The 27,712-nt window shown below is 50.8% G+C and overlaps 1 protein-coding gene across 9 annotated transcripts in view; it reads right to left on the reverse strand.

The window, feature by feature from the left end:
• Trerf1 (transcriptional regulating factor 1) overlaps positions 1-27,712 on the reverse strand; it is a 229,999-nt gene that overhangs the window by 116,253 nt on the left and 86,034 nt on the right. For all 9 annotated transcript variants that reach the window (XM_037199860.1, XM_037199861.1, XM_037199864.1 and 6 more), the window contains exon 3: positions 21,861-21,947. The gene's annotated coding sequence lies outside the window, so the exon portion shown is untranslated. The remainder of the gene's footprint in view (positions 1-21,860; positions 21,948-27,712) is intronic.

Genomic DNA, 27,712 nt, shown 5'->3' on the forward strand with positions numbered 1-27,712 from the left:
AAGGGTGGGGGGGAAGGGGTGGTGGGGAAGGGTGGGGGAAGGGGTGGGGGGAAGGGGTGGGGAAAGGGGGGAGGGTGGGGGAAGGGGTGGGGGAAGGGGTGGGGGAAGGGGTGGTGGGAAGGGTGTGGGGAAGGGGGGGGGGGAAGGGGTGGAGGGGAAGGGGTGGGGGAGGGGTGGTGGGAAGGGTGGGGGGAAGGGGGGGGAGGGGAAGGGGTGGTGGGGGAAGGGGTGGGGGAAGGGGTGGGGGGAAGGGGTGGGGGGAAGGGTGTGGGAGGGAAGGGGTGGGGGTGGAGGAGGGGGGAGGAGGTGGTGGGAGAAGGGTGTGGGGAAGGGGTGGGGGGGAAGGTGGGGGAAGGGGTGAGGAAGGGTGGTGTTGGAAGGGGTGGAGGGAAGGGGTGGTGGGGAAGGGGTGGGGGAAGGGTGGTTAAGGGGGGGGTGGGGAAGGGGTGGGGGGAAGGGGTGGGTGGGAAGGGGTGGGGAGGGTGAGGGGGGGGGGGAGGGGTGGGGGGAGGTGGGGGAAGGGTGGTGGGGGAAGGGGTGGGGGAAGGGGTGGGGGAGGGGGTGGTGGAAGGGTGGGGGGAAGGGGTGGGGGAAGGGTGGGGGAAGGGGGGAGGGGGGTGGTGGGGAAGGGGTTGGGGGAAGGGGTGGGGGGAAGGGGTGGGGGAAGGGGTGGAGGGAGTTTGGGGGAAGGGTGGTGGGGAAGGGGTGAGTGGAGGAAGGGTGGAGGGAAGGGGTGGTGGAAGGGGTGGGGGGAAGGGGGGGGGAAGGGGTGGAGGGGGGGGGGAAGGGGTGGGGGAAGGGGTGGGGGAAGGGGTGGGGGGGGGGGGGGGGGGGTGGGGGGGGGGGGGGGAAGGGTGGGGGGAAGGGGGTGGTGTGGAAGGGGTGGGGGGAAGGGTGGGGGGAAGGGTGGGGGGAAGGGGTGGGGAGGGGTGGGGGAAGGGGGGGGGAAGGGGTGGGGGAAGGTGGTGTGGAAGGGTGGGGGGGGGGGGGGGGAAGGGGTGGGAGGAAGGGGTGGGGGGGGAAGGGGTGGTGGGGAAGGGGTGGTGTGGGGAAGGGGTGGGGGGAAGGGGTGGAGGGGAAGGGGTGGGGGAAGGGGTGGGGGGGGGGGGGAAGGGTGGGGGGAAGGGTGGGGGGAAAGGGGTGGGGGGAAGGGGTGGTGGAAGGGGGGGGGGGAAGGGGTGGGGAAGGGGTGGGGGGGGTGGGGGGGGTGGGAAGGGGTGGGGGAAGGGGTGGTGGGAAGGGGTGGGGGGAAGGGGTGGGGGAAGGGTGGAGGAAGGGGTGGTGTGGAAGGCGGTGGGGGGAAGGGGTGGGGAAGGGGTGGGAGGAAGGCGGTGGGATGGAAGGGGTTGGGTGGGAAGGGGGTGGGGAAGGGGTGGGGGGGGGGGGAAGGGGTGGGGGGGGGGGGGGGGGGGGGAAGGGTGGTGGGAAGGGGTGGTGGGAAGGGGTGGGAGGAAGGTGGGTGAAGGGGTGGAGGGGGGGGGGAAGGGGTGGGGGGAAGGGGGGTGGGGAAGGGGGGGGGGGGTGGGGGGAGGGTGGGGGAAGGGGGGGGAAGGGGTGGTGTGGAAGGGGTGGGGGGAAGGGGTGGGGAAGGGGGGGGGAAGGGGGGGGGGGGTGGGAGGAAGGGTGGGGGGGGGGGGGGAAGAGGGTGGTGGGAAGGGGTGGGGAAGGGGTGGGGGGGGGTGGTGGGGAAGGGTGGAGGTGGGAAGGGGTGGGTGGAAGGGGGGAGGGTGTGGAAGGGGTGGGGGGAAGGGGTGGAGGAAGGGGGGGAGGGGGGGGGGGAAGGGGTGGGGGGAAGGGGTGGTGTGGAAGGGTGGGGGGAAGGGGGGGGGAGGGTGGTGGGAAGGGTGGGGGAAGGGTGGGGAAGGGGTGGGGGGAAGGGGTGGAGGGGAAGGTGGTGAAGGTGGGGGAAGGGTGGGAGGAAGGGGTGGGAGGAAGGGTGGAGAAGGGGAGGGGAAGGGGGGTGTGGAAGGGGTGGGAGGAAGGGGTGGGGGGGAAGGGGTGGTGTGGAAGGGGTGGGGGAAGGGGGTGGGGGGGGAAGGGTGGTGTGGAAGGGGTGGGGGGAAGGGGTGGGAGGAAGGGGTGGAGGAAGGGGTGGGGTGGGAAGGGGTGGAGGGGAAGGGTGGGGGAAGGGTGGGGGGAAGGGTGTGGGGGGAAGGGTGGGAGGAAGGGGTGGGAGGAAGGGGTGGTGGAAGGGGTGGAGGGGAAGGGGTGGAGGGGAAGGGGTGGGGGAAGGGTGGGGGGAAGGGTGGAGAGAAGGGGTGGTGGGAAGGGGTGGGGGAAGGGGTGGGGGAAGGGGGTGGTGGGGAAGGGGTGGTGGGGAAGGGGTGGGGGGAAGGGGTGGGGGAAGGGGTGGTGGGGAAGGGGTGGGGGAAGGGGTGGTGGGAAGGGGTGGGGGGAAGGGGTGGGGGGGAAGGGGTGGTGGGGAAGGGGTGGGTGGGGGAAGGGGTGGGGGAAGGGGTGGTGGGGAAGGGGTGGTGGGGAAGGGGTGGGGGAAGGGTGGGGGGAAGGGGTGGGGGAAGGGGTGGTGTGGAATGCAAGAACTGGGGCTGGGGAGATGGCATAGTCACGGGGTGTGTGCCATGTGAGCATGGGGACCGGGTGCAGCTGTCCAGCACCCGTGCAGAAAGTCAGGTACCTGCGACCATAGGGACAGGAGGTCCCTGGGCTCGCTGCCCAGCCAGTAGAGCCAAACTGGTGAGCTCCAGCTGCAGTTTTCCCTGTTGGGAAAATAAAGTGGAGAGTGATAGAGGAAAACAGATAATACGCAATTATCTAATGTGTATTTACTTTACCGTTAATGTGCACTGAGAACTGTAAGATGGGGCAGGGGTACAGACAAGACCCAGGCAACTCCAAGAGCTAAGCCCAGCAACGGCCACATGAAGCATGTGGGGCATGCCCACCCTGTCACAGGCTGAGCATGTCTGTACAAACTCAGGATGACATTAAAAAAAAAAAAAGTGGTGAGTCAAGACCTTGACCTCAGAGTTGACCAAATGATCCCACAGATTAAATCCTGACAAGGGAAGCCAGGGCCAGGGTGAGGGGCCGACGCTGGAATGCAGGCCTTCTGCACACAGAGAATGAGCACAAAGTCCACAACTTCCAGAGGGACCTGAGACAACACTCAACTGTAAATGTGTGCTTAACTGCCGAAAACATTCCTATCTTTTTGTTTGTTTGTTTGTTTGTTTCTCTGTGTAGCCCTGGCTGTCCTGGAACTCACTTTGTAGACCAGGTTGGTCTTGAACTCACAGAGATCTATTAAAATGTCATACCTACTTGCAGATCTTTGGTTTGAATCCATAAGGACCTTGATCACAGTGACTTTCAAAAATGTAAGTTAAAGTTACATTTCAATGGAAAGATGGACATTGGATTCGGTTTGCTGTCCATACTGTGGAGGCAGAGAATCAAAGCACTGGATTTTAGATTTCCGTTTATTTTTTAAGCATTATTTTATTACTTATGTGTATATATTCATGTCTACGCAGGCACTCACACAAACCCCACTCATCTTGACTCCTCTTTTTACGCCTATTATCAAGCAATACAAAGCTCATTCTTCTGTGAGAAGAAATCCTATAATTCTGGGAACAAGAAACCAAGTTATTAGAAACAACCCACAGATTAATAACTGGAAATGGACCACATTGGTTTAGATAACGCTATTCACAAAGCCTGGGCTGAAGGCCACCTTTGGCTTGAAGGTCCCCTGGTCAATGGTCAATGACAAGCCAGCAGATATCGACTGGCTGTCTATTTAATGAACAACCCTGGGCTTCTGCTGAAGGAATGGAGGGTCGGGGAGGAGGGACCAGAGAAAGATGTCAGGACACAATGAAAGGACAGAGAAGCCTTGGAGGACATGGATCCCAGGGTGACCTTGATTTCCTCGTCCCTGAGTGTGACTGGCTACCCAGCAGGGCCATTTCCAGTCACATGAGGTAATGGGTGCCTCCTCTGCTTGAGAAGGCAGAGGGCTCAGCATAACACAGGAGGGCAGCGGGAGCTGTCCATCACCTCCCTGCGTTACTGACTGGCCTCAGCAGCTCCGAGACCTTGACCCATACCCTCTGCACCGTATCTGACTTGAGCACTGGCAGAATCCAGGTCAAACCGACTGGGTGCAGCTGGCATTAGCCTGGCACCACCTTCCTTTCTCCGATGGGCTGAGGCCAAGGAAGCTCACTGGCTCAGGCACGATGGTGTACCATCCTGGAATGAGGGGCCAGAGAGTCTCAGGAAGGGACCAATAGTGAAGGAGAAAACTGGGTGGGAGCCTTTTTTTAAAACCCCAAATAAAGCCCTACCTGATACCAGGATTTTGATGGTTAATCTTGATTGGCAACTTAATGGGATTTAGAATAACCACGGAACCAAATCTCTGGGGATTGCCTTTGAGCGATGATCTAGATCTGGTTAACTGAGATGGGAAGACCCATCTTAAATACGGGCAGAGTCATTCCACGGGCTGGGGACCTGGACAGAGAACAACGAGCAACAGCGTTCATCTCTCTTGGCTTTCTGACTGTGGATTCAATGTGACCAGGGGTCTCACACTCCTGCTGCTATGTCTCCCACCACGGTGGACTAGACATTCGAACTGTGAGCCAAAAGAAACCTTTCCTTCCTAAATCTGTTTCTGTCCAATATTTTGTCATAGCATCAAGGAGTTACTAATCTGGGGAACCATCCCTAAATGCCTCAGTTTCGGGAGCCAACCAATCTGCTGCTGCTCGCATCGGTTTGGTCAGTTATCAGGTAATCCAAAACCTGACATAAACAAGAGAAAATGCAGCAGTGTGATGCTATGAGCCTGTCCAGCTCTCCACCGCACCCCTGTGGATCCATAAAGGACCTATCGGCCTGAAGGAGATGGGGTTGGCCAGGAACTCACGGAGCCACAAAAAGAAGAGAGGCAATCATGGGCAATAAAACAAGTCATTAATTACTGGGCTTGTCTCAATTTGCATCTTATCTTCTAAGACCAGGGAGGGTCATAGGGTTGGGGTGGGAGGGATCCTAATGATAAGCTGAAAAATGAGAGTGTCTCCCAGTCCCACGCCTGCATAAATTCTCTAAACGTTTACTGATTCCCTTTTATGGAAAATCGCTGAAGAGACCCGAGCAACAATACCAGGAGTTACTGATTTATTTCATATCTTTAAAAATTACTCAGGGTCTTCAGTACCAAGCTCATGTTCAAATTAAGTTTGCCAGAAATCTAATTTGGGATGAATAATTTAATTTGGCTACTGCAATTAAAAGTGGTGCAGTATTTGTGTTTTAAAGGGAAACCATGTTAGATTTGTCTAATCTGATTAGAGGAGTATCATAGCTAGACTGCATTATATCTGGAGCAGATAGACACTGGACTGATTTCTTACCTAATCACTTGAGAGATGGAGGGACAAATCTCTCATCCGAGCAGGTCGGTTCCAGCAGTGAATGAGAACTCCTGGGCACCATGACTGCCCAGCCTCGAATTCACACACCCAGCACATCATCTGGAATCTCCCATAACATTTTGCAGATGAGTAAACAGATGCCTTGAATGGACAAGTGATTTGCTTCTGATCTCATAGCTGTAGCCCAGCCCCCCACCCCCGTATGGGTCTCTAGCGTATGTGCTCATTGTAAGGCTGTATGTGAACAGATGTGGAGGCTGGGGACGGAGCTCAGGTGTCCTTCCTTGCCTAGTGTGCCTGAAGCCCTGCTTCCCACGGAGCAGTGTTGTGTTAGTGCACATCTGTAATCTCAGCACTCAGAAAGTGGAGGTGGAAGGATGGAGGTACAAGGTCATCTTCTACACACCAAGTTCAAGGTCAGCCTGAGCTACCTGACAGCCTGTCTCAACAAAACACCCACAACTAGAGGGCCGGAGATGTTCTTGCTCCCCTCTGAACCAAGACATAGAGCTGTTTGATACTGACTGTCAATCTCTCTGTCCTTAATTTTCTGAGAAATGGCAAGATGTTGGTCTCACAATCTCCATGGCAACTTAAGATGAGTGTCCCCATCCTTCTGTCAAGTCCACTATATACATAATTTTCCGAGAGCCCCGCAGAGGCCTAAGTAGCCTGGAGGTAAGTACTGAGTTTGAACTTGAACTTCTACATTCCAATACTGAGACCACAGGCCTGTCTGGCCATTCCCGGGCCACTTTCTCAATGACTACTCTAGTCACTTTTAAATCTAAGATCATGAAAATTGATGTTGAGCACATTCCAACCACATGATGGTTTCAAAACAAAACACAAAAAAACCAGTTTGCTTTACTTTTGGAAAAGCCATTAGCCTTAATGGGTAGAGTCAGAGGATGACATCATGTATCAGGGTCTTAAAGCAGTTTGATCTAAAAAAAATTAGATTATAAAGAGAAAAAAGCTAGATAAAATATCTGCAATATATCAACTTAATACACAGCTAGATAAAATTCCCTTATAAATGTTGGGTGAGGGGATGAAACACCGTGAAATAAAAATGAGACAGGACACACCTTACACACATGCACACACTCCTGACTGCATCGTGGTTAAACACTCAGGACCATTAGCAAGTGAGGTCTGAGTACTGGACAACGTAATACAGTTTTCAACTATAGAATCAGCACAAACTGAAAAACACTGTAGCGCCCAGGAGAGCTGAGAACACTCTCAAATCCGAATCCTCAGCCATTACTGATGAGATCAGCCTGCCTTCTCAAAGGGCCTGCTGGTCATGAGCGTCTGTACCCTTACCATGCAACAAGTTCCCTCCCAGGAATCTACCCGGGAAGAATAATCAGAGGCACACCCCAAGATTAATGCACAAGGACCTTTATAGAAGCAGTGTTCATAATAATAAAAACCTAGCTCTACCACAATAGAAAAATGTTTAAATGAACTATAACATACCAATACTAACACACAGGCACCAAGACTCATGTTTTAGGGAAAGATCTAGAGAAAGTCACACACTCACTGGAAACAAAGCTAAAATTTTGAACTAAATTAAGTGAATCCATTTCATAAAGAAACATGCATACACTAGGAGGGTGACTGGGTGGCAGCCTGGGTGAAATGTGCGGGAGGGGTAGCAGCAGACAGAGCGTCTTCCTCCCCCTTTCCTGCGACATTCACCTACTGGAGAAACTCACGTCCCCTCGCCCCGCTCTGCCTTTAAGCTGTGAGTTCATTCTGTCCAGTGAGCTCCAGCTGCTCTCCCTTAGGTTCCTAAGAATACCTCAGGCCAGTCTTATATTCTACAGCCAGACCAGTCTAGCAAAGAAAGGGGGTTCCTAGGGATGCTGGCCTTCCCAGTTCATCTGTTCTGTCGGTTCATGAAAACTCGGGGTCGATGAGCTGTTTCTGAAAACGGCCTTGGCTTGTGCCTTTTCACACCAGGAAGGTGCAGTGATATCTGTGGGCTAAGGTGTTCTTCCTACCATACTCCTTTGCCCTCCTCCTCCTCCCCACTTCCTTTCTTCTTTTCTTAGACGGGGTCTTGGGTCTTAGGAGGGCGAGCAGCCGCTCAGTGGTGAAGTGGTCTCTGTTACAAGCACAAGGACCCGAGTCAGGGTCCTAGGCAACCTTCAACTCTACGTAGCCGAGGCTAGCCTTTTACTCCTGATCCTTCTACCTCCACCTCTGAAGTCCTGGGAGGACAACTGTACACGGCCACACCCAGCTTTCTCTTTACCTTTTAAGCCCATCTTCCCTTCTGCCTCAGTGGTGGAACCTACCATTCTCTTGAGCAAGGAATGGTCCCTTTCCACTGGACATGACCTCCTGTCACCTGTGATGGCAATCGCTCAATTTTTCTGTCACTTATTTCTCCTCTAAATTATTTATTTATACATTCTCTCTCCCTCCCTCCCTCCCTCCCTTCCTCCCTCCCTCCCTCCCTCCCTTCCTTCATTTCTTGGTGTTTGAGACAAGGTTTCTCTGCAGTCCTGTCTGTCTGTCTGTCCTGGAACTCACTTTGTAGACCAGGCTGCCTCTAACTCACAGAGATCCGCCTGCCTCTGTCTCCAGATTAATGCTGGGATTAATGGTGTGTGCCACCACTGCCTGGTCTTTTTTTTTAAATTTATTTACTTTAAAATGGTGTTTTGCCTGTATGAGGGTTTCGGATCCCCTAGAACTGGAGTTACAGACAGTTGTGAGCTGCCACGTGGTTGCTGGGAATTGAACCCCAGTCTTTTGAAAGAGCAGCCAATGCTCTCAACCCCTGGGCCATCTCTCTAGCTTCTCTCTCTCTCTCTCTTTCTCTCTCTCTCTCACTCTTTCCCTCCCTCCCTCCCTCCCCCCCTCTCTCTGTCTCTGTCTGAGTGCTGGTGCCTGCAGAGGCCAATCGAGGGTGTCAGATCTCTGTGAACTGGAGTTACAGGCGCTTGTGAGCCACACAAGTTAGGTGCAGGGAGCCGAACTCAGGTCTACTGGAAGAGCCACAAGGGCTCCTAACTGCCGAGCCATCCCTCCCAGCCTGCCCCCGCCTCTCCTTCCCTTTCTTTCTTTAAAATCTGTAGTAGAAACACACAACATTTGGGAGGAAGAGAAAAGGGAAGACCAGGTCATTCATAATCTCAGCCCAGAACACTCACTGTTTCTTACCCCTTTATTACACTTTGTGTATGCAAGCCCGAATCAATGGATATGGGTTCCAGTATTCGGAGGGAACACTAAATACATCCAGATATTTATATCACACTTAAAGGGCATACTAAACACTGTAACATGCCCACGTGTGTACCCGGGGCAGCATACGGAAGAGAACTTACAAACTCTGTAACGCCCTCTCCCCAGTCCGGGATCCTCCATCATCTCCTCTCCCCTCCCATCAGCACCCTGAAAATCTGTTCGATCACTTCACTTTCTTTTTTTTTTTTTTTTTTTTGGTTTTTCGAGACAGGGTTTCTCTGTGTAGCTTTTGCGCCTTTCCTGGGACTCACTTGGTAGTCCAGGCTGGCCTCGAACTCACAGAGATCCACCTGGCTCTGCCTCCCGAGTGCTGGGATTAAAGGCGTGCGCCACCATCGCCCGGCTTCACTTCACTTTCTTCCAGGTTCCCCACAACCACTGTATAAACAGTTCCCTGTGCCACGCCACTTCCCGTCATTAGAACCACACTGTACGGCTTCTGGCACCCTTTCTTCTTTGCCCAGAGGGCTCCATGTTGTACACAACTATCAGACTTCCATCTTAACGGTGCAGCTGCACATAAAATTATAACTATCTTGTCACACTGCAGAGTGATTATTAATAATGATATTGTGCAGAGAGAACCATCTATCTGATAATTAGTCAACTGCTGGACAGTAATTGTGTGTATGTGGGTGTCCTTGTCTGAACTGCACCATGTCTTTCCTGGTGGCTGAGGAGCCCATTGACACAGGTGGCATCAGGGGATGAAAATGTATGAAACCGAAGAGGTGGCTCATGGGTAAGAGGTTTGTTCCATAAGCATGAGAACTTGGGTTCAAATCCCTAGTACCCACAGAAGCCTGAAACCCAGTGCAGTGGAAAGTGGAGGCAGGAGGATCACCGGGCTCACTGGCTGCCCGCCAAGCTCCAGGTTCAGTGAGAGACCCTGCCTCAAGGAAGTAGAGCAGAGGGTGATAGAGCAGAACACCTGACATCCGGTTATGGCTTCTGTGTGTGCATACAGGTGTGTACACACACACACACACACACACACACACACAGAGGGAGAGAGAGAGAGAGAGAGAGAGAGAGAGAGAGAGAGAGTAAACATCACACACATACACATCAAAAGAAATGTGGATGAATACTAATAACTTTTAATACCTATACTGAAATACCACCAGAATCAGAGATAATCATTTAAGAAGCATTTGGAGGCCTGGAGATGGCTGAGTGTTTAAGAGCATGTGATAGCTTTTCTTGGTTGTCAACTTGACTCTATCCAGAATTAACTAAAACTCCAAAATGCAGGGGTACACCTGTGAGGGATTGTTTGCTTAATTTGAAGTGGGAAGACACACTTTGAATCCAGATCTTTGTGGTGAGAAGACACACTTGTAATCTGGGCCACACCTTCTGCTGGAGGCCTATGGAAAGACATGGGAGAAGAAAGCTGTGGAATTTCCCTGCTCGCTCTCACCCTGCTAACAAGTCCCAACCTTCCCTGGCATTAGAGCTACTTCTCTGAGATTCCAGCATCTACTGAAGACCAGCTTAGACATCCAGCCTTATGGACTGAACAACTACTGGATTCTTGGACCTTCCAAACATAGGCAGGCAGCCATTGTTGGACTAGCTGGCCCACAGCCTGTAAGTCATTCCAATAAAACCCCTTTATCTATCTGTCTGTCTATTTATCTATCTATCTATCTATCTATCTATCTATCTATCTATCTATCTATCTATCTATATCTCTCTGTGTGTGTGTATGGATAAATAGATGATAGATAGACAGACAGACAGACAGAGACAGACAGATTCATTCTATAAGTTCTGTTACTCTTGGGAACCCTGACTAATACAGAACACTTGCTGCTTTTGCAGAAGACCTGGGTTTGATTCTCAGCATCCACATCAGCTAGCTCACAACCACATGTAACTCTAGTTCAAGGGATCTGACACCCTCTTTTGGCCCCTAAGAGTATGTGCACACATATCGTACACACACATTCAGGTAGGTACACACAGACAGATACATACAAAATAATGAAATCTTTTTAAAATGAGGCATTGTGGGTAGAATATGAAGATATTATTTTACTGGTGTTTTAGTTTTCACCTTTTTATTACACCAACCCTGAATATTTTGCACCTGCATCTGCTTGCTTAGTGTTGTATTTGGTTGTCTGTCTGTCTGTCTTCCCATGTGCCCTAGCAACATCCTTGTACTTTGACTTTAACTGGAACATTTCTCGTTATGAAGTGGTTAACTCTGTCTGGCATGCTGCTTCCCGTCTGTATCTCCAGTGTGGACATGAAGGAACCAAGCTTCCCGTCTGCATCTCCAGTGTGGACATGAAGGAACCAAGCGTCCTCCCCTGCAGCCCGACTGACCACTCATTTCCCTTCAGAACACGCTTCCTTTGTCTCTGAGCAATATCCAATTCCACAGATTTTCTATGCCGCTACATGCTGCCTTTTCATTATCTGATCCATCTCTAATTCATTTGGTGAAGCCAAGATTATGTCTTGCAAATTGCTAACAAGGTATCCAAATTATTTACTAAATAATCTATTGATTTTCAATGACTGTTTTGTAATTTATTAAGTTATTTAGACAAGGGCCTATTTCAGAACCAACTACCTCATCCGTTCTCCCTGTTACAGGGGTACTGTAGCATTTTAATGATAAAGGCTTCAGATTGGATTCCACTTTTTCTTAATTAAAAAGTATGTGACAGTGAGAGTGAGTGTGTGTGAGTGTGTGTGTGTGAGTGTATGTGTCGTAAGTGGATGTTGAGTGTCTTCCTCTCCTGCTATCCACCTTATATTTTGAGACAGGGTCTCTCACTGAACCTGCAGCTTGCCATTTCAGCTAGGCTGGCCAGCCCATGAGTCTCTAGGAACCCCTATCCCAGCCTCTCATCACTCAGGTCACAGACGTATGGCCACAGCCAGCTCTTCCCTGGACAGCTCCACATGCCTGGGCAGGAAGCACCCCGCCCACTGATCCATTCAGCCCCACACACTGCATTTTAAAGTCTGCCAGCACTATAGAGTTTGATGGCCATTAAATAACTATCCCCCAAACCACTTCAAAATCCCCCTTGACATCCTCAGCTACTTACTTCCCCAAACAGACTTAGCACCATCCCGGGAAGTCTAACAAAGCATCCTGCTGTCACTTTCAGAGGGATGACAGGGGGCTGGGGGACCAGGTTCTGAAACATCCAAGTCCTTACTCTTCAGCACACCATCTAGAATGGAGTTTTTAGTCGAGCTTCTAAGTCTCCTTGAGCTACACCTAAGCAATCCAGAATGGATGGTAATTGAGACGGTGTGATGGCTAATCTTGGCTGTCAACTGGACCACATCTGGAATCAACTAAACCCAAGCCACTGGGCACACCTGTGAGAGATTTTCTTGATTGGATCATGTGAGGTGGAAAGACTCATCTTAAATCCTGGCCACACTTCCTGGGTGTGGAAGAAGGAAACTTTTGTCTTGTGCCAGCTGCCCCCACTCTCACCGGCAAGTCCATCTGTCTTGTTGCTGAGGCATTCCTTCAATGGTATTGCCTCCTTCTTTGGGATCCCAGTGTAGACTGAAGACCAGCTGAGACACCCAGCCTCATGGACTAAATAATCAGACTCCTGGCCTCTTTGTCAGGAGATAGCCATTGGATTAGCTGGACCACAGCCTGTGAGCCGCTACAATAAATCCCCATATACATCCATTCTATCAGTTCCATTCCTTTAGAGAACCTGAGGAACATCACAGTCTCACTGTGCCACCCTGGCTGGCTCAGAACTCACTATGTAGAACAGGCCGGGCTTCAACACAGATCCTCCTGCCTCTGCCTCCTGAGTGCACCTCAATGGGCTCTCATTTACTTCACAATATTTATTCTCCAGGGTACTGTTTTCTGACTCTGTATCTGCTAAAATGTAAAGAAAAATGCTTATGAGTCCCAGTGCCATTTGACCCCACTGGCCAATGGCACCCTCAGTGTTTCCTCAGTGACAATATGCCAGCAGCCATCATCCTCTTTCTTACCCCAAGAATGCTCATTTATACAGATGCCCTTCTGAGCAGTTCACAACAACTTGGACGTGGAGCTGGAGATGCAGCTCAGCGCACAGCAGCTACCAGGCATTCCCAGGGCTCAATCCCTAGCAATAGCAACAATAAGTGAGAAGTTCAAGGCTGCAGAGACCGCTCAGTGGTTAGGAGCACATACTGCTCTTGCAGAGGATCCATGTTGGGTGGCTCACAACTGCCTGTAACTCAACTCCAAGGATCTGACGCCCTCTTCTGGCCTCCACAGGCACTGCACTCATGTGCACAGACCCACATATAGAAACACACTTTCAGAGGGCCGGCAAGACGGCTCAGTGGGTAGAAGCACCTGCGGCCAAGCCTGATGAACTGAGTGCAGTCCCTGAGAGCCACACGGTCTCTCAGGAGGGAACTGACTCCTGCAGGTTTCCCTCTGACCTCCACACATATCCCTTGGCAGGAATGTGCCCCACCCCCAAATACACACATGAATATACAAACATAATAAAAAATAAAATGCTATTAGATTGATGAACTTACTCTACCTTTTATCTAACAAATTTACGTGAAAATCATGGAAATAAATACACACAACATCAGGCCAGCATTTCAGGGATACAGTCTCACTACGTTACAGCAGAGCACACACATATTTTTTCACTGTTGAAATCAACTTGCTAAAATTTTATCCAAGATACGTTCTAAAGTGAGATGGTACAACCGTTCCTCCTGGGGACTTGCTAGCTTTGATATCAAGGTCATGTTTGCTTGAGGAGGGGAAACCTGGAAGTTTTCCATTTTTTCCCATTAACCCAGAACAGCTTACATAATATAGGAATTACCTGTTCCTTGGGGTTCTGAAAGGTTTTCAAAGGCCTTTTCAAGTTGTAAGGTATTCTGCCTGGCACTGGTGTGTGCATGCACATGTGTGTTATATGATGCATGTGTGTGGTATGGGTCCTTGTAGATATGACTATGTGCGCACACACACACGCACACACACACACACACACACACACACATCCCTTTAAAAGGAGAAAAATGACATGTAAGATACTAGTTCTTAGTGAACTGGTTTTAACTCACTACTTTCTCTTCTCCCAACAACCAAGAGTAAATGGCCAAAAAGAAGCAGTGTTAAGCCGAAATCACATTCCTAGGTTTGGCTCCCAAAAGCTTCCCTTTTAGGGGGGACACAAAGGAGGTCACGGGAGGGGGCACTGCACCACCCAGAATTCATGGAGGCTGACTGAGTTTGTCAAACACACCTTCAGGAACTAGGGAACCTAAGATTTAGGTAGAGAAGGAGGAGTGCCTGGCAGCCCTCTAAATCTTCACAAAGATTTTCCAACATTCCATTCACTGGGCCCTCTCAGCTGGACGCCACTCCCCACCCCACCCCACCCCTTCCAGAGCAAGGGAAACTTCTCCCTCTACAAGGTTTTCTACTGCAGAGCCCCTGGACCACTGACGCTTAGGGGAACACAAATGAAGATTCTAGATTAGAGACTGAATTTTTATATCTTCCATGTTCCTGTGTCAAAGCTCTAAACTTCAACAAGAAGGCACTGGGAGGCAGGACCTTCGGCGGTTACTTAGACTCGGATAATGTGGTGAGAATGGGCCCCTGTGATGAGATTAGTGCCCATGAAGATGAAGACACCCCAACACTTCCTTTCTCCAAGAGCGACCAAGGAAGTGATCAGTGAGATGGCAGTCACCCAGGAGTTAAAAAGAGACCACAGAGGGAAACATTCCTTGCAGGCGCCTTGATATTGGATTTGCCAGCCTCAAGAAACAAAACAAAAAACCCCAAGCATTCTATCTTACAGTCCAGGTTGCAGCCCTTCACCGCAGGGGAAGGCACAGTGGTGAGCACTTGAAGCAGATGTCACATCACATCACAATCAAGGCAGAGGGAAAAGACTGCATGCTCGTGCTCAACTTGACTTCTCTGTACTGACACGGTTCAGGACCCCCTCGCCTAGGGAATGGTGCCACCTAGGGTGGGCTGAGTCTTCCCATGTCAGTCAACTTAATTAAGACAATTCCCCACAGACGTCTCCCCAGACTAAACCAACACAGGCCATCCCTCATTGAGACTCTCTTCCCAGGGGATTCTAGGTTGTGTCGAGTTGAGAGGTAGAGCTGACCATAACGGTGATATGCCAGGCAATAACTGTGGATGTGAGCGTGCCGAAGCACACCAGCCCCATCTGTTGTCAGTCTGGGTGTCAACCACAGCACAGTTCGGCACGAAGGTCAACCCCCCGAAACCCACTCTGGCTTCAGGGTCCCATGATTTCCCCCCATCTGCTGTGCTTGGATATGTCAGCATCCTTCCTCTCCCATCAGCAGGACAGAGCTGCTTTAGTACCCGCCACAGTCAGGCGAAATAATCCTAGCTAGAGGGCAGGCGTGCTTGTGGCTAAGACAAGCGAGTGTGTGTGTCAAAGCAGAGGGAAGAACCCTGTCCTGTCTGCTCTGGGTGCTTGGGGATTTTTTTTTTCCTGTTCCTTTTTTCATGTTCGTGTGTTGTACAGTTCATGTGATCAAGTACATGTGTGTGCGTAGGTCAGCAAGCATGCTTGGCATTTTACATGGTTCTGGGGATCTGAACTCAGGTCCTAAGCCCAGCGTTGTAACCCCAAGCCATACAACACCCACACCCAGCTGCCACTGCTTGGAAGCACCTTGATATTGGATTTCCTAGCCTCAAGATAGATAGATAGATAGATAGATAGATAGATAGATAGATAGATAGACAGACAGACAGACAGACAGAAATTCTATCTTACAATTCCGGTTGCTGTTTTGTTTTTTCACACTTATTCACTTGTTTATTGCCTTGGTACTCATGGGGAGGCCAGAGAGCAGAGCTCAGGTAGTCAGTCCTCTCCGTCCACCACACAGGTCCCAGAGACTGAATTCAGATCATCAGTCTCAGTGTCAAGCACCTACTAAACCATCTTGCTGGCCCCTGCTTTCCTAAAAGTCATCCAGGGCTGGAGACGGCTCAGGTGGCACAATCATAGGGACCTGAGTTCAAATCCCCGGCACCCATGTGAGAAGCAGGGCATGGCTGTGCTGCCACCCCAGAACTGGGGCGGTGGAGACAGGGGCGCCCTCAGCTCACTGGCCAGCCAGTCTTGCCGAATCTGTGTGTTCCAGGCTCGGTGACAGATCCTGTTTCAAAAAACAGGGTGGAGAGCAATATGGGAGACGCTTGACATTAACCTCTGGCCCACACCTATGTACACACATGAACATACACACAGGTTTCTTTCTTTACTTAAGTTACCCCTTCGAAGCTACCAAGACAGTACAGTCTTTCTCTGTCTCTGCCTCTTTCTATCTCTCTGTCTCTGTCTCTCTGTCTCTGTCTCTCTGTCTCTGTCTCTCTCTGTCTGTCTCTGTCTCTCTCTGTCTGTCTCTGTCTCTGTCTCTGTCTCTGTCTCTCTCTCTCTCTCTCTCTCTCTCTCTCTGTGTGTGATAAGTACTGGTTTTTTGGGGCACATGTAGAGGTCAGAGCACATCTTCAGGGATTGCTCCTTACTTTTCACATATTCGAGACTGGGCCTCGAAGATGCTGTATATGCCAGGCTACCAGGTCTGTGCGCTTCTGAGGAGAATCTTGCCTCTCCCTCCCCACAGGCCTTAGGAGCATTGGGGTCATAGACAGGCACGACAGTACCTGGCTTCTACACTTGGGTGCTGGGAAGTCAAACTCGGTTCCTCAGGCTTGCCTGGTGAGCGCCTTACCCACTGAGCGGTCTCCCAGGCCATCCAAGAGTTCTTAGCTGTAGGAACTCACATTGACCAGCAACTGCCTGCTGGACGCCGCTGCTTACTGTAGGTGAGTCCCTTCCTTCCTGGGGCTCTTCAACTAAAACTCATCTGAGTGTCCACATGCGCGCGCACACATGTACACACACGCACACACGCACACACTTTCCCATCCACAGTGCTATACCATAAAACTGAAGGCCAAAACAATCTGAAGGGGGAGTTTTCCTTTTTTAAAATCACATTAAGGATGAAATAATGGAAAAGGAAAAGCTGTTGGCATGTCTTTTCATTTGACCACTTAGTCATCTCAGGGTTCTTCCTTCCCCGACAGCACCATAAACCAAGCATTCTAAGTTAATGTCTGGAGAGAGAATGCCTCCTTCTCTCGAAAACAAATTGGATTTATCAAAAACAAGTGTGAGGGGTGAATTTTCCCCACAGCTTTAACCTTTAAATTCAATCGAGACCTGACGAGAGAGAACTGGTTTCTAAGCAAGGTTTCAAAAAGCATCATATTTTCCCTTCTGCACTGCCCAGGTAACTCCCCATCTCCAGGTGCTTCCCCGCCACCACCGCCAGGCCGCACCCATCCCTGGTGTAGCTTGAAGAGCTGGGGCCCAAAGATGAAGAACAGTGTAGTAAATAGTTCTGAAGCGGACTCTTGGTCACCCTCATCCTTGCACTGTCCCCAGAGAGCCCACCGTCTCCAGCATCAAATGACCCCTTCTTGATTCCGAAACTGACGGGGTGAAGTTAAGGAGAAGCCCTGTGCTCTATCTGCTTCTTGATTCATCTGGAAATCACAAATCAAGGCACCTTAACTCTCCAGGATTCTGACATCAGCCCTGAAGACTAAAGTCTTAGCTTGGAAAATGACGACAGCATCCCGTATGACCAACAGCATCCCATATGACCAACAGCATCCCATAGGACCAACAGCATCCCATATGACCAACAGCATCCCGTATGACCAACAGCATCCCATATGACCAACAGCATCCCATAGGACCAACAGCATCCCATATGACCAACAGCATCCCGTATGACCAACAGCATCCCATAGGACCAACAGCATCCCATAGGATCAACAGCATCCCATAGGACCAACAGCATCCCATAGGACCAACAGCATCCCATAGGACCAACAGCATCCCATAGGACCAACAGCATCCCATACGACCAACAGCATCCCATATGACCAACAGCATCCCATACGACCAACAGCATCCCATACGACCAACAGCATCCCATACGACCAACAGCATCCCATATGACCAACAGCATCCCATATGACCAACAGTATCCCATATGACCAACAGCATCCCATAGGACCAACAGCATCCCATAGGACCAACAGCATCCTATACGACCAACAGCATCCCATATGACCAACAGCATCCCATACGACCAACAGCATCCCATAGGACCAACAGCATCCCATAGGACCAACAGCATCCCACGGCTGAATTCTGCTGATGCCAGTGCTGGATGTAGGCCACAGGCTCACATTCTGAGGACTTGGTTTGAGGCAGTACTTTGCAAGCTGTGGAATATTTAGGAGGTGGACCTAGTGGGAGGAAGTAGGTCACTAGATGTGAGCCTTGAAGGTTGTAGCTGTCCCTGGTTCCAGCCTGCTTCCTAGCCCACCACCAAATGTTCCTACGCCATGAGTTCTGCCACACCTTCCATGGGAGCCAAAATAAATCCTTTCTCTTTTACATTGGTTGTGCCTGGTCTGTTATCATAGCAACTAGAAAACTAAGACATCACCCACTCCAGGTAGTCCCAAAATCTGACCAATCAGGAAAACCCTGCTGTCCGGCTACTCTGGAAAACAAAAGCTAAGAAAGGTCACTCATCCCTCAGGATCCTCAGAACAAAGAGAAATCTGCTGGGGCAGGTGACCTGGAGCCATGAGTACCTCAAGGGTTCTCAGTGGAACACACAGACTCATTGCTATGAAGCTTACTAACCTTTATTTTTCTGGGGATAACATCTATTTTTTAACTTAAAAGATACGCCACTTAAACTCTATATTAATGTCCCTCCCAAATAAATTCTAATAAAAATACTTCAACTTAAAAAAATCCACAGACACTAAGTATTTCAGTACACTTATTTACCTTATCCCTAAGAGAGCTAACTAAACAGGGCAGACAATTTATTCGCAGTGAAGAGAGTTAATTTGCTGGATTAAAGATGCACAGACACGCAGGAAGGTGACACACTCTGAGATATACGACACTAATAAAAGTAACATTTATTGGGCCAGCCACAGGGCTGAGCACTTGATTGGATTACCTCAGTAAAGCTGTTGCTATTCTTATGCCCATTTTATAGATGCGGTTATAAATGAGAGGCTTCATTACAGCCATTTCATCTTCGCCAACCCAGAATTCTGAGTTCAGTGTTTACTCCGGCTATAAAAAGGTTGAATTAGCAAATTAGATATTAAAGGGGACCGGAGACGGCACAGTTAGTTCACTAGATTGACGAGCCTGCCTGCATCCTCAGACCTGCCGGACGCAGCTGTTACCTGCGGCCAATGGGAACTTCCCAGGAGCACTCTGTCCACAACCAGGCTGTTAAAACACTTTCTGGCCAGGGGGCGGGGCCTGTGCTTGCCCTGCAGGCAGGAGGGCGTGGGGGTCTGCCAGCCCACCCCACCCCACCCCTGCACCCACTCAGATTTTTGCTCTCACTGTTTCTAAACTGGTTCAGATGGAGAAATACACAACAGGCTGCTTCAGAGAAGGGACGGGCAGCCTTGTGCAGGCCACCTGACTTCCCAGAGTCCTTTGTTGTTTGGTTTTGCATTGCTTCTTGCTTTTTTGAGACAAGGTCTCAGTATGTAGCCCTGGCTGACCTGGAACTCACTCTGTAGACCAGGCTGGGCTGGAACTCACAGAGATCCCCCTGCCTCTGCCTCCTGAGTGCTGGGATTAAAGGTGTGCGCCACTGCACCTCGCTTGCCTGAGACCTTTTTTTTTTTTTTTTAAAAAACTCTGAAAAAGAACAAGATTTTTATTGTTTTTTCCAGACCTTCCAGTCAATAGTTCACATTGCTGACCTAACGATACTGTTCCACTCACTCAAACATAAAAACCTTCTTCTGCACTGGTGCTGGGGTGGAAGCCTGGGCCTCGAGCATGCAAGGCAAGCCTCTACTGCTACCTCCCGAGCGCACATACTGTTTTGACACTAAAACAGAAACAGCCCAGGAGATGAGCACCCTCCAGACCTGTCAGGCTGTTCCCACCTGCTCCTGAGGTCACACTCCACCAGTGACTCGGCTCTAACCTGTAGGCTCTCTGGTCTTTGTGAACAGCCCGACCAGGCCACCTAGCCTTGGGGATGACTGGATGATGGGAGACAGATGGTGACAGGGAGAGGGACCCATTCCTGATGTCATTTTCCTGGTTCTTTCCAGCCAACTTCGTGTAGGCTGTCTGCCTCCCTCTCCTGGGGCCCATCTATCCAGATGATTTCCCATTCAGACCCGCTGCCCTGTCTTCCTTTGGGAGCAGGTATGGGAACAGCTCCAAGCCCAGCTGCCAGGGATGCCTCAAGCCTCCCTTACTGGGTTTTCCTTGCCCTGCCTGTACACCATTATAGTAGACCTTCCAGTACATTCTCCTCCATCGCCATTGCCCACTTGCTACAGGATAGAACCCCCTGGACATAATGGCTTGAAAATTCAATCAAAATCAGGCACAGTAAAAAAGAAATAATCATCAACTGAATCCACAAAGGAACACCTAGGGACTCTCAGCTGGTAGAGAAGGGTAATCACCTAACAGGCGCAAATCCCCGGTTTGACCCCCAGTACCATAAAAACTAGGTGTGCTGGCATGGTCCATGCCTGTGATCCCGGCACTTGGGAGGTAGAGGAAGGAAGATTGGAAGTTGAAGGGTACCCTCAGCTCCATGGGGAGTTTGAAGCCAGCTTGGGCCACATGGACCTTGTTTCAAACAAACAACCAAACAAAAACCTGTCAGTGAGAATGTGGTAAAGAACTGTCCCTTGCTACACCAGGCTTTTCTCTGAAAGTTGAAGGCAGAGCTGGAGGTTAAGAGCACTGGCTGCTCCTGAAGAGGACCTGGGTTTGGTTCCCATCACACACATGACGGCTCACACCCATCTGTAACTCCAGTTCCAGGGGATCTAACGCCCTCGTCTGACCTCCTCAGGCACTAGGTACGCATGTGGCGCACACATTCAAGCAGGCAAAATACCCATACACAGAAAGTAAAGAATCCTCCAGAGTTGAAGGCTCTGTTTACACACAGGCCCGAGGCCCCTGCTGGAAGCTCCTGTGGGAGGCCTGGCAAAGAACTGTGGCCATGTGCCTATTTTCTAGAGGGAGAAAGGGATGAGACCTGCTCCCAGGTCAGAGCTGACAAACGCTGGAGATGTTCAGGCCTGCTGCGACTCCTGGGTCAGGAGACAGGAGGTGGTGGGCACATTTGTGGGCCCAGCCAGGAAGCAGAACCCAACAAATTCTGATGTTTCTCTCTTCCTCCCCATTTCCCCAACTCAGAAAGGGTCTCACATAGTCCAGGCTGGCCTTGAATTCAAGATGACCTTGAGGATGACCCTGAGCTCCTGATCCTCCTGCCTCTACCACCCAAGTATCAAGATGGGGATGTCATGTCCCTCTCTTTCTTCTTTGGATTCAGCCTGGTACCATGGCTCATGGGACCGCAGCATCCATATTCAAGAAGAATCTCTCCTCAGTTACACTTCTCGGGGAACTGGCTCAGAGCGTTCACAGAGGTGTGTCTCCAAGCTCACTCCACGTGGCACTGAGCTGACATTCATTAACCACCCGGGCACCGAGGTGGCTCAGCAGGGAAGAGAACACACTGCTCTTGCCGAAGACCAGAGTTCGGCTCTCAGCTCTACACCCCGGCTGCCCTAACTCCAGCTCTAGAGGATACCACACCCTCTTCTGGCCGCCATGGGCACTACAATCACTACAATGTGGCGCACAAATCCACACATAGACACACAAGTTTACACATAATCACAAATAAAATAAAGCCTTTAAGATTACCCATCAGAACTACATTAACACATACCCAGTCACCACAGTGACTTCTGAGAGCCCCAGGCGCTCAGTCCACAGACATCCTTTCACCCTTGGCTGTTTAAAACTCTGAAAAACAGGCAAGGCAGGACACCCACTACTCTACTTCAGACATTAAAAACCCACGTGTGCATCCACTGACCATTTCCTAGAGACAGTTTTCCAAAACCCTGTGGGAGTCCAGGGCCACAGCAGCCTTCTGCCTTTCCTGGGCATTGTCCACAACAGGAGTCAACCACAGAACCACGGGTCCCTTGCCATCTCATGATCTGACGCAGAGCCTGAGAGAAAATACCTGTTTCAGGATTAAGACGGCTGGTGACTGCTTCAGGGTCGCCTTGCTCCCGTGTCTGCCTCCCTCAGCATCCTCCGGAGCCAGAGCCTGCGGAAGGAACCCAAACAACATGTTCAGGAGATCTGGGCACGGTAGCAACCCTGAGGGTGAGGCTGGGGGAGGGGAGAGGCAGGGGTAAGCTCCGGAGCACTCACAGCAGACGGGCCGCTCTAGAGGAAGGCCCCTGGGGCAGGGCAGCACTTGGAAGCAAACGTAAACTCCACTCTGGCTTAGCCAAGCTGCAACCCCGAGTACTCAGCCCAGCCTCTGGCCTTCCAGTTCCATGTTTAACCCACCAGTGAATGATGTCACTGTTAACTTCAAAACACGCCTGAAGCTGGGTCACTTCTCAGCACCCTGCTGCCTGCCGCTCTGACCCCAGCAGCTGGCGGCACACAGTCAGTGCGGTCACTGTCTCCCTGGACCCAGCCTTGTACCGTTCCAGAGTGGGGCGCCCAGTAGGTGCTGTGGAACAGCTGCGAGATTTATTGTGGATCAAAGAAACAAAGAGAAGAGGGCTGTGAAGGAGGAAGTTGTCCCAGTGTCAAAAATAGTTGAGTTCAGAACGATAAGGGCTGATGCTCTATCAGTGTGGCAACGCGGGCCCCAGGGAGGCCTCGGAGGGACAGCTTCTAGAGAAGGCGGGAGCCATCTGCTGCACGCTCTACCCGGAGCCTATTGTGGGCCAGACTCATCGCTCACAGGCAACAGCAAAGGAATAAAGCTGGAAGACACTACTGGTCTGTCTGTCCAAACGAGGGCCACTGTGAGACACAAGGGTGAGGTCCCAGGTCCAGTGCAGGCCCAGGGACTGGAGCATGGGAAGGAGTCTGTGTCGGAAGAGGGCCATTTCTTCCCAGGGGAGGAGGCTGGGCTGCAGATGGGGGCAGTGTGGCAGGTCCAAGGAGCCGCTGGCTGGGAGGCTTCCCAATGAGTGAATGTGGCTCGGCTCTGTCTGGAGGGAGGTTAGCAGACAGGGAGGGGGTTCACTGCAGGAGGGGGTGGTGTGGCACACTTCTTAGCCTGGTATCCCATAAGCACAGCCCCCCCCCCCCTGTTGGTTGTTTTTGGTCTTTTGGAGGGCCCGCTACCCAGCTCCCAAATAAACCACACGTGGAGGCTTAGTCTTACTTATGAATGCCTGGCCTTAGCTTGGCTTGTTTCTAGCCACTTTCCTTAACTTAAATGATCCGATCTCCCTTTTTCCTCTGGGTCATTCCCGTTCTCTTCCTTCTGTAAATCTTACTCTTACTCCGTGGAGTGCTCCTCCTTCTCTGGCTACCTCTTTTTCTTCCCAGATTTCTCCTTGTTTATCCTCTCTGCCGGCCTCACTACTGACCGTTCAGTTCTTTATTAGACCATCAGGTGTTTTAGACAGGCACAGTAACACAGCTTCACAGAGTTAAGCAAATGCAACATAAGCAAAAGTGATACAACTTAAAATAATATTCTACAGCACACCCCAGAAGCAGGACTCCCGTTACGGTCTCTGCAGCCTGCTACCCTGAGACACAGTTTCAGCTAGAGGTGGTGGTTTTGCTTCGGCAGGGAAACAACCTGCATGACCATGGGGTTCTCAACAGCTTGGGTCTACGATGCTTCTAAAACTCTATCGGGGGGCCACACAGTCTGTGAAGCGTTATTTCCCCCAGGATTCCCACAGGCATGCTTTACATTCCATTACCCGATTCCACCTGCTCACAAAAACCATGGCTCTAATCTTAAGGGGCAATACACATTTTTAAAAGCACCTACTAAGAGCTGGGTATACCAGAACACACGTAGGTCAGGGACAACCTCGGCTGTCAGCCCTCACCTTCCACCTTGTAGACAGAAGGCCAGGCTAGCTGGGCCGGCAGCCTCTGAGGATCCGCCAGTCTCCACCTCTCACCTCGCTGTGAGTGCTGGGGTTTCAGGTGTGCACTGCCTTGTCCGCTGCAGGGAAGTGGGTTCTGGAGACCCTAGCACACATGTACACCGCATATACAGGAGAAAGAGTCCAACACGATCCGTGTCTCTGAGCTCACCTCCCAGCCTCCCCTTTCACTATACATACACCCAGGTAAAACTCCACCAGGTATTATTTTAACCGATCTCATTATCCAACTGCTTTGGTTGGCTCACCATTACAGCAAAATTCCAAACTCCACAGCCATCCCTTCTCCGCAAACGGCACCCCAGCCTTTCTTAGACCTTGTGTCTGAGAGGCACTTCTGCATCACCAATCCTTACCTTCACCCTCCCAGCCCTCCTCAGCGCCTCTTTCAAGTCCCAGTGATAAGTACTTTGCTCTCCTGAAGTTCTGTCCTTCCTGGCCCTCTCCTGAGGCCCTGCTGAGCAAGCCCTACAATTCATCGGTTTACTGAGCCTTCTCTGGTCTCCCCAGGGCCTCACACAGCCCACTCACCACCTCCTTTGAGTGTATTACATTTAGCTTTTCTGGGTAAATGTTCTATCTGCCCATATAGACTACAACACCCTCCATACATGCACACACCTCCACCAGGGCAACTGCAGCTTTATTAAGAAACACTTTCCAGGGCTGGAGAGCTGGCTCAGCAGCTCAGAGCACTGGCTGCTCTTCCAGAGGACCTGGGTTCAGCTCCCAGCACCCACGTGGTGCTCACAACCATCTGTAACTCCAGTTCCAGGAGATATGACATCCTCTTCTGGCCCCAAGGGCACATGATGCACAGACATGCATACAGACAAAACATCTACACACACACACACACACACACACACACACACACACACACACACAAGCCGGCTGAACGGTGTGGAATGGTTCCACAGAACAGCTGTGATGCTTGTGAGGTGTAATTTCAAAGGACTTTCAGAAAGCAGAACTGGGATGGATGCAGGCAGGAGGACACTGGCCTTCTGCAGACACGTCTCTTTTCCTGTGCAGCCTGGCACTTGCTAACTGCCATACCAATGGGGAAGGGGAGAAGGCAGAGGCGGCCTCGGCTGCCCCCCTCTGCCTCGTCCTGTTCACTCCGGATTCAAAGCCCCAATATTCTTCCTTAGCTGCCTATTCACTCAAAGACACACCAATGCCCTGCTTCCTGTTTTCTTCAAAGGAAGCACTTTCCACGTGAGCAGGTTAGCTGAGTGAAGGAGCTGGTGGGCACCGGGATAGTCAGTGCTGGGTGCCCACGTGCTGGAAGAGGAACGCACTACATCCTGGAAATCAGATTCATTCAGCGTCACTTTAGTCTGCATGGGCCACAGGGAACCAAGCCGGGATCCCAGGAGCGGCGAGGGGAGAATGCCGAGGATCATCACCCCTCCCACATAAAGAAGGGCGGCCCTGAACAACACAAACCTGAGAGAATCTGATGGTGGTCAAGGCAACACTATCTGCTAAGACGCCTGGAAAGAAACCAAGATCTACCCTAACCTAACCCTACGAAGGGGAGGCCTGCTCCTCCTGACTTGGCTGAAGCCACAGGAACTCAGGAGTCAAGCCTGGGGTGGAAGTGCGGCCAGCCTTGGCACCCAGCAGCTCTCCGGCCTTCGGTAGCTGGCCTCGCCTCTTTGATTCTGGTCCCGCATGAGTTAATGTAAGGCCTAAATAAAACAAGAAGTATATAAATACATCCTTCACGGTGCCTGGCCTTACATAAGGGACCCACTTCGTGTTGTCCCCCCCTTTCCACAACAGTCCTCCCTCGGCACTCAGGAAAGCAAGCACAGAAGCCGCAGAGGGCTTCCCAGAGACGTCTGCAGAGGATGACAGAGGCAGCGAGGGGGACAGATGGACCAGCCCAGGACAGGTGCTGGAGAGGCTGCCGACCTTGGTGAGGTACAGGCTCCATGCTGGGCTCGCACACATGCCCCAACAGGAAGTTTATGAGAAACATAGAAAGAATGCTCACAGGGGCTAGGGGCGTGGCTTAGTCAGGAGTGCCTGACTGGGACCCACAAAGGCCTGGGTTCGATCCCCAGCACCAAGGAAACTGGGTGTGGTGGCACACGCCTGCAATGCCAGGACTCCAGAACCAGCAGCAGAGGCGGGGTGGTCCAGTTGTAAACTCAGTCACCTGACTGCCAGCTCCACCGAGGCTCCACCACCTTCGGCAGGCAGCGGTTTCCCTACTCCCTCCCCAAGAGAGGTTCCTTTTTTTAAAAAAAAAATAATGACTCATTTAGGAAGAGGCAAAAACCAGAAACTTCAATGGTAAAGATAAAAAAGCACCCAGCTCTTTAAACACCTCCCACTCCTGCAGACTTGATGGTGGATCAGTCTCCCCGCACTGGCCAGGCGAGTCTGTAACTGCCGGTATACACAATTCTTCTAGCAAAAACACTTCCAGTAATCAATCTCTCCACTCTCGCTGTCTCGGGGGTTTCATTACAGATAAAGACGGCCTCAGGCCTCCAGCCCATTAGCTTTTGCAAAACAGTAATAAGAAATTAAAGATTTGGGCTGGAGAGATGGTTCAGTGGTTAAGAGCACTGGCTGCTCTTCCAGAGAACCCAGGGTTCAATTCCCAGCATCCACATGACAGCTCATAGCTGTCTAATCTAGTTCCAGGGGCTCCGACACCCTCACACAGCCATAACACCAATGCACATAAAATAAATAAATAATCATTTTAAGAAAAAAAGAAAGTAAAGATTCAAGTCCATGCTTTCAACAGGGTCAAAAATCTCATCTGATGGACCAGAGATGATTCTGAGTTATTAACCCAGGCCTTTGCCATTATGCCAGCAGCCTACTGATCATGACATTGGGTTTCTCACGTAAAAAGATGGATCGAAGGAAGGGGATGGAGAGATGAGTTACTGCTGCTCTCAAGGAGGACCAGAATTCAGTTCTAAGCACCCTGGTCAGGTGGCCTAGAACTCCCCCGCACCAGGGAATCTGACGCCCTCTTCTGGCCTCCATAGGTACCTGTATACACCTACCCACCCATTGCACACAAGTACATGTAATTAAAATTAAAATAAATCTTTTAACAAAGAAGACCTCTGGGCATTAAGATTTACGTTTGCTCACAGTATTCAAAGGGAACAAAATTACATAACACTTCAGATTACCACATGAGCTACTGAGTCTTAGGCTAAAATGAACCATTAAGATGGTCCAATCAGGGTTCTCAACATCGGCTACATGTTGTATTTCCTAAGTTCCTAGATCCCACGCCCCAGAATCTATGATACATTTGTTTTGGGGTGGAAGACTGGGTGAGCATCACAGTTTTTTGTTGTTTATTTTTCTTCTAGTTTTCTGTGATTTTGATGTGTGATTAAGATTGAAAATTATTCATGTACAGATTTTTTTAAGTGGGATGGGAGGCGGTTCAGTCTTGTAGGCATGAGAACCTAAGCTCAGCAGAACCTGGGCAGAAAGCTGGGCATGGCAGCGGACACTCACAGTCCCAGGAATGGCAGGGTGGAGGTGAAGATGGGATCCCTGGATACCCAAGGGCCAGCTAGTCTGGTCCATGTAGTGAAACTCCAGGCTAATCAGAGACACTATCTCAAAAAAAAAAAAAAAAAAAAAAAAAAAAAAAAAAAAAGTGGGAGTAGCTTGGGTACCAAAACCCAAGGTTTTCCTCTGATTTCTACATGCACATAAACATGCATGAACATACACACACACCGACATACATGCACATATATAAAAAAATTAAAAATAAATTTAAAAACTGGGATCGAGGGGCTGGAGAGATGATTCGGCACTTGCTACTCTTACAGAGGCTTGAGATTTGGTTCCCAGCACCTACCCAGCACAATTACAGTTCCAAACCATCCTTAACTCCAGTTGCAAGGAACCTCATCCGCTCTTTTGGCCTCCAAAGGCA

Source organism: Peromyscus leucopus, chromosome 16_21 (genome assembly GCF_004664715.2).
Source record: "Peromyscus leucopus breed LL Stock chromosome 16_21, UCI_PerLeu_2.1, whole genome shotgun sequence".
In the NCBI taxonomy this organism is placed as follows: Eukaryota; Metazoa; Chordata; class Mammalia; order Rodentia; family Cricetidae; genus Peromyscus; species Peromyscus leucopus.